This window comes from Glycine soja, chromosome 1 (assembly GCF_004193775.1).
Source record: "Glycine soja cultivar W05 chromosome 1, ASM419377v2, whole genome shotgun sequence".
Classification (NCBI taxonomy): Eukaryota; Viridiplantae; Streptophyta; class Magnoliopsida; order Fabales; family Fabaceae; genus Glycine; species Glycine soja.
This window is the reverse complement of record NC_041002.1, coordinates 24,396,974-24,409,537: the sequence shown is the minus strand read 5'-3', so window position 1 is coordinate 24,409,537 and position 12,564 is coordinate 24,396,974. Positions and strand designations below refer to the sequence as shown.

The window sequence follows — 12,564 nt, the reverse complement described above, 5'->3', positions numbered from 1 at the left end:
TATGTACAAAGATAAGTGGGCTCACACTTAGCCCATGGGCCCAAAATCTACCCTAAGGCTCATAAGAACCATAGGGTCTTCTCTTGCATCTCTAGTCCAATCTTCTTGAAGTCTTCTATCCAATGCCCTTGGAGGTAGGATTTCATCACTCTCTCTCTATCTCATTATTTTTCTCCATTGAAACTTCCTCTCTAAGCTTCTTATCCAAGGCACTTTCTTGGTGGTGTAGCTCCTCCTTCCATGGCTTATTTCTTAGTGGATGGCGCCTCCTCTCACCTCTTCTCCTTTATCTTCCATTGCATCTCTATAGTGGAAAATCACCATTGATGGACCTCATTGAAGCTCAAAGATCTAGCCTCCATAGAAGCTACTTAAGCAAGCTTCCATCACAAAATACTTCCTATTGCAGATATCTTCAACTGCAACAAGGATACACTAACCATGGTACTTAGAATATGGCTACTCACGTGACATGACAAGAGAAAAGTGTATGTTCCAATGCCTGATCCCTATGCATGATGGAACAACTACTTTCAATGGGAATCAGAAAGGTAAAATAATAGTAGTGGGTAAGATAGGCATTCTTTCTTATCCACCTATAGAAAATGTTTTAATTGTTGAAGGGTTGAAACATAATATACTTAGCATAAGTCAATGATAGTGGACATAATGTTTGCTTCAACTATGAAGGGTTTGTCATCCAGAACAAGAAAGAAAAAGTATGCATTACTTTGATGAGAAGTGACCATGGTGGAGAATTTAAAAATGAAAATTTTCATCTATTCTGTGAAGAAAATGGTCTTCTTCATAACTTCTTAACTCCTAGAGCACTACAATAGAATGATGTAGTTAAGAGGAAGAATAGATCATTGCGGGAAATGGCAAGGACCATGCTCAATGATAATTCTATACCTAAGCACTTATGGGATGAGCAGTGAATACTACCTATTATTTACAAAACAAAATTTACATAAGACCCATTTTGAAAAAGACTCCATATGAATTGTGGAAGAAACACAAACCCAACATTTCATACTCCCACCCCTTTGGATGTCAATGTTCATTTTTAACACTAAGGATACCTTGGGTAAGTTTGATTTTAAGTGTGACAATGGAATTTTGCTTGGATGTGCTAAAACATCTAAGGCCTATAGAGTGTACAACTCTAGAAGCTATCCATATGAATTTTAATGACACCAAGCCTAGTAAAAAAATGTTAGACCTGGATGAGTCCTTTGCAGATTTAAGACTAGAATATGGTATTGGACCTTCAACAACAACAAATCAGTGAATAGAAGTTAACGAGTCCAACAAAACATTGCATGTCCCTTAAGAAGTTAGGGAATCAACTTAACGAATTCCAAAAAAGAATCACCCAAAAAGCCAAATCATTGTGTTGGACAAGTGGCCTCAGTTATCTTAAGAAAGGAGGGTTAAGATACAAAAACTATTCCCAATTAAAATTTAACTCTCTTTTTGGATTGACACTGCACCCTTAATATGAATTACTCAAAAGACAATTCAAAATAAACTTCTTTAAAGCAAAAGATAAATAGCAATAAATAAAAGAAGTTTAAGGGGAAAGAGAATGCAAACTCAGATTTTATACTGGTTCGGCCACGCCCTGTGCCTATGTCCAGTCCCTAAGCAACCCGCTTGAGATTTCCACTATCTTGTAAAAAGCTTTTTACAAACTCTGAACCACATAAGGAAACCCTTCCCTTGTGTTCAGATATCCTTACAACTTAAGAGATCCTCGGTCTCTTAAACAGATCTCTTTGAATAAGAAGAAGAAGAATTTTCTCTCTTTAAGAGAAGGATATTACAATGGAAGATCGCTCAAGATTACTTATTGAATTTGCAATTTATAAGACAATTTGGTTTTGAGAGGATAAGACAATGTTGTTCAGAAAAACTCTAAGGAATTTCGTATCCCAAGTCACCTATTTATAGGTCTTTGATGGTCATTCAAAAACTTCTTAAACAGTTGTGACTCTTGGGAGTTACTTTTGAAAATTCCTTACTAGTAATCAATTACATAAATGTGGTAATCGATTACACAGTTAGTTTCTGAAGAGTTGTGACTCTTCAGACTTGAAATTTGAATTTTGTGTCTGGTAATCGATTACAGGTTTTTAAAATTTAAATTCAAATTTCAAAAAGTTGTTACAAACAGTTTTAACTTCTGGTAATCGATTACATACTGTGTGTAATCGATTATAGCCTTTTAAAATCAAATTCGAAATTTTTAAAACTGTTTCAGAAATAAATTTGGTCATTGGTAATCGATTACCAGAGAGGAAATATCATATTTTTGAAAAGATAATTGTTCTTAAAAAACTTTTGTAAAATATTTCCTTTAGCCAAACCTGTGCAGCATCAATTAAGCAATTCTTTCTAAGATCCTATCTACTAAGTACATCATTCTTCTTGTATTTTTGAATTCTTAACTTGAATCGTGCTCATCTTTGGCATCATCAAAACTTCATATCATATATGCTTCTACAATCTCTCCCTTTTTGATGATGACAATAATCTGAAATCAAGATAAATGATATACCATTGATAATGCGTGCTCACAACCCTTACTCCCCCTTAAGATTAGAATTTATGCCTAAGTTCATGATAAATTCTACCCTTGTTCTATCCCCCTTTGGCAACAACAAAAATCCAAAAACACCTGGAGAAAGGAACTAAGGCAACATCAAAATCATAGCATAATGCATCCATAAACTGATTCAATCCATAGAATAAACCAAGCAAGTCTTAATCATCCAAAACAAAGTCTAAAATAACCAAACGCACAGCAAAACAAAATGGTAAACATCCAAGACAACAATAACCAAATTATTAAGCAATAAAAGCCAAAATACAAGGCTTAAAGAAATAACCACAAAGCTTAAGGAAATAAAACATAAGAAAAATAACTAAGAGTCGGTCGGGGATCGAAGCAACGCCTGATGAAGCTTATATCATCTTCGAGTCAAGTGATCCTTGTATCCATGGCATTAAAGAGCTCACCCATAAAAGCTTGGAGGTCACGGAGCTCTATGAGTACTTCAGTCAGAAGAGAAGTGGAATCATCTTTTTGTGGTGGAGGAGATGGGGTACGTTCATCAGGAATAGGCGGTGGCAAGTCTTGTTTGCGAACCCACTGACCATCAACATCCTTTCGGTAACCAAAGGAGGTAACTGCATCGGCACCAATGGAAAACGACCTTTTAACCTTAACATATGGTTCATCATCCAAAGGAACATTGAAATAATGAAGAAAAAGAGTAACAAGGTAGGGATAAGGCAGAGGTGCATTGGCCCGTAATGCCTTATGCATCCGGTGTAACGACCCGCCTCGTCACTACGGTATCCACACTCTAATATTCGATAATTTCAATTTTTATAAAAAGAACTCCCTTAATTTTTTATTATGAAAATAGAAGTGATTTTGTCTCAACATAAATTCATCCAACAACACGCCATTACTTAAGTGAATATGCATAATTACATAGAAACAATAATTCGGTACATGTCATACACATAATGAAAATTAAATATGTTCATATATATAATTAAAATTCCAGTTTTACATCTTTAACTCAAAAAAATAAAACTTAAAAACCAACTACAGAGGAGTTGATTACAAAACACAACTCTCTCCCAAAATAACGCCAACGTCATCACGCCGACTCGACGGCTCCTCACCAGAATCTTACTCCCTACACCCTGCCACTGTCATTCTGCTCCCACGAACAAGGTTCATGATCATCACAGGTATCAACCACACGATACAAAATTGCAAAGGTGAGTTTATTATAAAAGAACCAATACCAATTCCAAATAACCACAATTAGCAAGGAACATAGGCAAACATGATAAGCATACGCAACAATCATTATTCAAGATTCATATCCAACAAATATTCATCATTCACATCCAACAATTACTCATCATCCATCCATGGACCCAATCAAGACTGCACAGAATGATGCATGCACCTGACTCAACACTCAGATGCAATGTGGTACGTACCAACAACAACCAAATCTCAGGAAATAGCCTAAGCGTGTCCACACGACACTCTCACTTAGGGAACTGTGTTGAGTTTTTCGAGACCACCCGGTTGTGCACGTAACAGCTCCCCTCCCATAGGTGATCAGCCTGGGAGCCCAAAGGTGTTCCCTACCAGGTGACAGCCCCCTAGTACAAAGTACACTTGGCCACAGTTACTCTATTTCCTGTGTCATATGAGCTATGATCACGACCAAAAGTAAGTGCCAAAGACCATGGACCATTTAAAGCGCCTAAGCATCCCCTCAGAAATGCTTAGATTCTCTAACCACGCTAGTTACCCACGTCTGGGCCATCCGACAAGGTCAGTGCCCTCTACCCCCCATGACATACACTCCATACGACGTATGTTCGTGGCCAAAAGCTAGTGCCAAAGACCCTGGAAGGTCAGTGCACAGTGCCCCCCACGAACATACACAACATCCAATGTATGAATGCGGCCAAAAGCTAGTGCCAAAGACCTTGGAAGGTCAGTGCATAGTGCCCCCCACGAACATACACAACATGCACATGCTAATGCATTTCCAACATCATTCAACATTCCATTTCCATGTCATTCTCAACATAAATATCATCTCGTCTCAATGACTTTATCAACAACAACAAAAACCTCATTTTATATTCACATATAACAATTCATGTTGACATGGTCTTTATTAACAACGTCATATCAAATCAATATCATCATAATCATCACATATCAATTAAAATCCTCAATAGCAACATCAACAACAATTCAAACAAACACAACAATATCATTTCCACATGCACGGTCTTCAAACAACACATTTCAAACAACCAAAACAATATCATTCATCACAATACATATATATATCGCATCCCATTAGTTAAAACATAATTTTCTTTGAAGAAAAATCAGCATGCAACAACGACAGGCAGATATCCTCATAGCTAGGTTCCTTGACCCTAACTATGGTTTTAAAATGGTAAATTTTATAATAAACTCCCCTCACCTATCATGAGCTACCCCGTGGATTCCTCGTCGTGTCACTTGAAGATTCCTTTTCGTCCTTGCTTGTCGATTCCACGCAAGCCTCTACCATGCCAAAACGAAGGAGACTTAGTATGGATTTCAGAAAACAAAGCTAGTAACAGTGCTCTGGGTCAAACACCCACATCACTACATGAAAGAGCTGAGAGCATTTTGGGTTTTACAAAGGAATGTCATTTGGAAATTCCGACCACGCCAATGTGACCGGGGTTCAGTGTAGGTTACGAAAAAAACATGCATTTCATGAAAGGATAACGTTTACAAAGTCTCTTTCTCTAAGGTTTTTCAAAGGAAGCATAAGACATGCAATGGCGGTTCCAAAGTCAGAAAAGATGCAAAGACAAGATGAAACTAACAAGAAACAAGCATAGAACCATGGTTACCTCGAAAGAAAACGAAAGGTCAGATTAGGGTTTTCGTTCTCTACCAAAACCGCAAGCCAAGTTGGAAGATTCCGCTTCGGTTGAAGGGTTCCTCTCGGTGTGGGTTTTCAATGGAGAACAATGATGGTTTGTGGTGGCTAATGGTGGCTGTGGGTGATGGAGAAAGTGCTTGGAACTTTAAAAATGGCTTTGGAAGAAAGAAAGAAGAAGAAATGACGTGTTTCCTAAGCTACACGAAAGCAAAGGCTGAAGTGCTTAAATAAGAAATGCTCTCGGGAACGGAATCTTCGAGCACACTCCAGATATTTTCTCAAAGATCCCAACGGTCAGATCATGGACAAGTGTCTTGTAAAGTTGTAGACCGAATGTCGAGAAGATCCAACGGTTAACGAAGGCTGGGAAGCGTTTTTACCGAGGCAGCTTCATGTAACTTTCTCTAGAAGCTTCATTAAGAGGCTTCCTCCAGAAACTTCCTCGTGGCTTCTTTGAGAAGCTTTCTCAAGAGGCTTCTTTGAGAAGCTAGATCCTTATCTATCCATACCCCTCTATTAACTAAATTAACCTCCTTAAAAATAATTACGGATAAAAATAACACAACAAATAATCAAACATCAAACATAATTACTAATAATATATATATATATATATATATATATATATATATATATATATATATATATATATATATATATATATATATATATATATATATATATATATATATATCAGGGTGTTACATCCGGTACCGAACTAGATGGGCCCAGTCAATCTGACGACCAGTCTGAAGGACCCACAATAGAATCAAATCCTCCTCAGAGGCTTGGGCAAGTTTTGAAGACCGAGGATGCAAAATACGAACAATAATATAATGCATGATGCGACAATCGAAAGTGAAAGACCCAACAAGTAATCTGCCGATCATATCAGCCTAGTCATTGCAGACCATTCTGCGAGCATCATGACTAGAATAATCAAATTTCCAATCGTCAACAAGAGTGCCCTCAAAAGGAACACCTTGAATGGGTAGCTTAGTCAACGAATAAAACAAGGACTGATCAACAACATTGGGAATACTATGCACTTCAGAGTAAACAACACCATCTTGAATCTTCAAATTATTATAGAAAACTTTAGCTAATTCAAGAAAGTAGGGAAGTTTCAGAGACATGAAATAAACCAAAGCAGAATTTTGAAACACTTGGTAACAATCAAATGTTTCTCCATCAAAAAATTCAAGGTCAAGGTACTTAGGGTCTAGAATGACTCTATTACAGAATTGAGAGTAGTACCTCTGACACTGATCATCTAAGGAAAATAATGTGGTTGATCGAGGAGATGAAAGAGATGGAGGAACTGGTGTGGGTGGGTCTCTAGAGGTTCCTTGGCGGCGATGACCAGCAACGGTGGTGGTGGAGGAAGATCCCTTTCACTTCTTTGAGGATTATTCCATTTGAAGGTGTTTAAGCTAATTTTGATTGGTGGGTTTGAAAGAGAATTGAAAAATATGAAGATCGGGCTTTGTTTGAAGCGATTTGGTTAAGAAGTGAGAGAGATACACAAATTTGAAGATTAGGGAAGGTTTTGCGCTGTCACTCAAAAGGGGAGAATGAAGGTTCTGCGAAAACGCAGATATTTGTAGACAGGGACACTTTGTAATCGATTACAGACCCTTGTAATCGATTACAAGAGTACCCTATAAGTATTGAAGCCTACTGGTAATTGATTACAAGCTTCTGTAATCGATTACAGCCTTGTTGTTCTAAGGTAATCGATTATAGGGAATGGTAATCGATTACCAGACCTTAAACGAGGCTTTTTCAACTAAAACTAACTATTCTTAAGTCAAATACTCACTTTACTATGATAATAAAGCACAATCAAATGCATTCAATCAACAAGCACAATCAAACACATTCAATCAATAATCATCAAACACAAACAAATCAAATCAATCTAACAATCAATTAACTATACACAATAACTTATATTACTATTAATAATTCAAACAAAGGTAATCAAGGACAATTATTAAAAGACAAGCAACAATTAATATGACTATTAATAACACTGACAACTACACTCAAAGACAATCTATTGAACATAAGGAGGATAAAGCTCAATGAGTTACCTACTTGTCTAGATCATTGACATCTAAAAGACCTAATTCTCTTCTAATAGCAAAGAATGTTTCTTTAGGGAGAGGTTTTGTAAAGATATCAGCTAACTGATTCTTTGTATCAACTAATTCTAGAATACAATCTCTCTTTTGAACATAATCTGTCAAGAAATGATGTCTTATTTCTATGCGTTTGGTTCTTGAGTGTTGAACAGGGTTCTTAGATAGATTTATAGCACTCATGTTATCACATCTTATAGGAATATGATCAAGAAATATTCCATAATCAGAAAGTTGTTGTTTCATCCAAAGTATTTGAGCACAACAACTGCCAGCAGAAATATATTCTGCCTCAGCAGTGGACAAAGCAACACTATTATCTTTCTTACTATACCAAGAAAATAGAGCAGATCCAATGAAATGATAAGTTCCACTTGTGCTCTTTCTATCCATTTTAGAACCAGAAAAATCAGAATCAGAATATCCTATTAAATAGCATGTCGAATTCTTAGGATACCATAAACCTATATTCATAGTGCCTAACAGATATCTTATAATTCTCTTAATGGTACTAAGATGTGATTCTTTGGGATTTGATAAAAATCTAGCACACATACACACACTAAACATTATATCTGGTCTACTAGCAGATAAATAAAGAAGTGATTCGATCATACCTCTATATTTCTTAATATATATTGACTGACCGGTTTCATCTTTATCCAAATAGCAAGCAGTACTCATTGGTGTAGCCATATGCTTAGCATTCTTCATCCCAAATCTATGAATTAAGTCTTTGCAATATTTTGATTGATTGACAAATATTCCATTCTTGGTTTGCTTGATTTGCATCCCAAGAAAGAAATTTAGTTCACCCATTATTGACATTTCAAATTCACTTTGCATGTCTTGAGATAATTCTTTGCATAAAGAGTCATTAGTGGATCCAAAAATAATATCATCAACATAGATTTGAACTAATAATATATCATTTAACTTCTTAATAAAGAGAGTAGTATCTACTTTACCTCTAGAAAAATCTTTTTCTAAAATAAATTTACTCAGACGTTCATACCAAGCCCTAGGGGCTTGTTTTAAGCCATATAGAGCCTTTTTTCAATTTAAAAACATGACTAGGCTTATCTGAGTTTTCAAAACCAGGAGGTTGATCTACATATACTTCCTCTTGGATAAAGCCATTCAAAAAGGCACTCTTCACATCCATTTGATAAAGTTTAAAATCCATTATGAATGCAAAGGCTAATAACATTCTTATGGCTTCTAATCTAGCTACTGGAGCATATGTTTCTTCATAGTCTATCCCCTCTTCCTGATTGTATCCTTTGGCTACTAACTTATCCTTATTTCTAATAACTATGCCATTTTCATCTAACTTGTTTCTGAATACCCATTTTGTTCCTATAACTGGGTAATTTTCAGGTTTCTCAACTAGTTCCCAAACATTATTTCTTTCAAATTGGTTTAATTCTTCCTGCATAGCTATTATCCAATGTTCATCAATTATGGCTTCTTTCAAATTTTTAGGTTCAATCATAGAAACAAAAGCCATATTATTGCATATATCTTTGAGAGAATGTCAAGTGGTTACCCCTTTTGATATATCACCAATGATGTTGTCAAGAGGATGATACTAGAAGCTCTCAATTCTCTTGGAAGATCAACATTTGCTTTAATTTCCCCAATGTGAAAATCTCCATTATTTCCATCTCCTTTACCTTTGTGATCTTCTCCATGAATATGCATTTCTTCTAATGATTCTGAAATATCATCTAGTACATCTTTTCTTGGCAAAATAGCATTAGATTCATCAAAAGAAACATGAATGGATTCTTCAATAATCATAGTTCTTTTGTTATATATTCTAAATGTTTTACTTTGCAATGAATAGCCAAGAAAAATACCTTCATCAGATTTAGCATCAAACTTTCCTAAATTGTCTTTACCATTGTTTAGCACAAAACATTTACATCCAAATACATCAAGTTGTGAAATGTTAGGTTTTCTTCCATTAAATAACTCATATGGAGTTTTCTTCAAGATTGGTCTTATTAAAGCTCTATTCATGATGTAACATTCATTATTTACGGCTTCAACCCAGAAATATTTTGGAAGAAATGTATCATTTAGTAAAGTTCTAGCAATTTCTTCTAAGGATCTATTTTTCCTCTCAACAACTCCATTTTTTTAAGGAGTTCTGGGTGCAGAAAAATTATGCTCAATGCCATGTTCATCACAAAATGATTCAAAATCTTTATTTTCAAATTCTCCTCCATGATCACTCCTTATAGATGCAATTTTAAGATTTTTCTTATTTTGAATAACTTCAGCAAGTTTCTTGAATGCATGAAATGCATCACTTTTATGAGTGAGAAATAATGTCCATGTATATCTAGAGTAATCATCAACAATAACAAGAGCATAATAGTTCCCTCCAAAACTCATAGTTCTAGAAGGACCAAAAAAATTCATATGCAACAGTTGTAAGGGTTGAGTTGTTGATACAATATTCTTAGATTTAAAAGAAACCCTTACTTGTTTTCCTTTCTGACATGCATCACATAATCTATCTTTTTCAAATTTGAGTTTTGGTAAACCAATAACTAAATCTTTTGAAATCAGTTTTTTTAAATGTTCCATGTTTATATGGGCAATCCTTCTATGCCATAACCAAGGATCATCATCTTTACTAAGAAAACATTGATCATGGTTTTGTTTTTGATTTAAATTTATCATGTAAACATTATTTGTTCTATAGCCTATATGCTTTATATTCCTATCATGCTTGTTTTCAATAACCCAATTATGAGAGTCAAATGATACTAGATAGTCTTTATCACATAATTGACTGACACTTAGCAAACTGTGCTTAAGACCTTCAACAAGTAGAACATTTTCAATTGAGGTAGATGAATTCATATCTATTTTTCCTACTCCAAGAATTCTACCTTTATTGTTGTCGCCATAAGTCACAAGTATGCTTTTCTTGGGAGAAATATGAGTGAATTTCGATGCATCTCCCGTCATATGTTTAGAGCATCCGCTATCTATGTACCAACTCTTCTTCAAGGAATCCTATATGAACATATTTATGACTTAGGTACCCAAATTTTCTCTTCATCGCTTTCATAATTCTTGGCCATCAGACTCAGGTTTACAACTTCATTTTCTAAATCTTCAGATGAGTCCATATCATTGTCATCCCATGTAATGTAGGCCTTCTTAGTCTTCTTTTCATTAAAGACTTTCTTTTCAAATTTCTCTATTCTTTTCTTGAAGATTGGGCAATCAACCCTCAGATGTCCAGGCTGATTGCATTCATAACATTTTGGAATAGAGGATGAATCTTCTGCCTTTTTCTTTGATTTAAAATTTGATCTTCTTTGATTTCCTCTGACTCTTAGAAATTTGTTGAATCTTTTTACAAATAGACTGAGATCATCATCTTCGTCTATTTCGATAGAATCCTCCGTATCACTTCCTTCTTGGGTTGATGATGAAGCTTTAAGAGCAATTCCTTTCTTTTTCTTATCATTCTCCTTATGTTGATTCAATCTCATCAATTCCATTTCATGTTCCTATAACTTTCCAAATAAAGTAGCAAGAGACATGTTAGATAGATCTCGTGATTCAGTAATGGTTGTTACCTTAGGTTGCCTTCCCTGCTTAAGCATCTCAAAACTTTATTGATAAGATCTTCATTTGGAAATATTTTTCCAATAGATGCAAGATGATTAATTATGTGTGTGAACCTCTTTTGCATGTCTTGCATGCTTTCATTTGGATTCATTCTAAATAATTCATATTCATGTGTTAATGTATTTATCCTAGATCTTTTTACATCTGTTGTACCTTCATGTGTTACCTGTAGGGTATCCCACATATCTTTTGCATTTTTAAAATTTGATACCCTAAAGTACTCATCCATTCCTAAAGCAGATGTAATTATATTTTTGGCTTTTAAATTGTATTGAACTAATTTTTTTCCTCATCACTCCATTCTTCCCTAGGTTTTTCTATGGTTGTATTTCCTACAACCATAGTGGGAATGTAAGGCCCAATTTCTATGGCTTCCCAGATATTCAGATCTATAGCCTCTATAAAAATTTACATGCGGGTTTTCCAATAATGGTAACCCATGCCATTAAAAATAGGAGGCCTATTTATATAATTCCCTTCGAGAAATAAATAGTTTGATGAGGCCATTATTCTTGAAGCTTCTAAACTTTATACAAGAATGAAGTATTGATATCACTTGATGGACAAGTGGCCTCAGTTATCTTAAGAAGGGGGGGGGGGGTTGAATTAAGATACAAAAACTATTCCCAATTATAATTTAACTCTCTTTTTGGATTAACATTGCACCCTTAATATGAATTACTCAAAAGACAATTCAAAATAAACTTTTTTAAAGCAATAAATAAAAGAAGTTTAAGGGAAAAGAGAATGCAAACTCAGATTTTATACTGGTTCGATCACGCCCTATGCCTACGTCCAGTCCCTAAGCAACCCGCTTGAGATTTCCACTATCTTATAAAAAGCTTTTTACAAACTCTGAACCACACAGGGACACCCTTCCCTTGTGTTCAGATATCCTTTCAACTTAAGAGACCCTCGGTCTCTTAAACAGATCTCTTTGAATAAGAAGAAGAAGAATTTTCTCTCTTTAAGAGAAGGATATTACAATGGAAGATCGCTCAAGATTCCTTATTGAATTTGCAAGTGTTTTGGCCAAGGAATATTTTGAGAGTTATAAGACAATGGTTTTGAGAGGATAAGACAATGTTGTTCAGAAAAACTCTAAGGAATCATCAAAACTTCTACACATTGGTGACCTCTTAACCAAGGTCCAAACAAGAGCAACTCTCAAACATCAAGGTCACACAACATTGATCTCTAAAATTGAACCTAAATACATAAATGGCGTTATGGAAGATGAACACTAGGTGAAGGCCATGCAAGAAGAACTT

The 12,564-nt window shown here is 35.2% G+C and overlaps 1 long non-coding RNA gene across 1 annotated transcript; it reads right to left on the bottom strand.

Annotated features, from left to right (window-relative positions):
• Positions 1-3,688: 3,688 nt before the first annotated feature.
• On the bottom strand, positions 3,689-5,511 carry LOC114406020. Its single transcript, XR_003665322.1, has 3 exons — positions 5,461-5,511; positions 5,040-5,122; positions 3,689-3,734 (listed from the first exon to the last, which is right to left on the bottom strand). It is a non-coding gene; the product is annotated as an uncharacterized LOC114406020 (long non-coding RNA).
• Between the last annotated feature and the right edge of the window lie 7,053 nt (positions 5,512-12,564).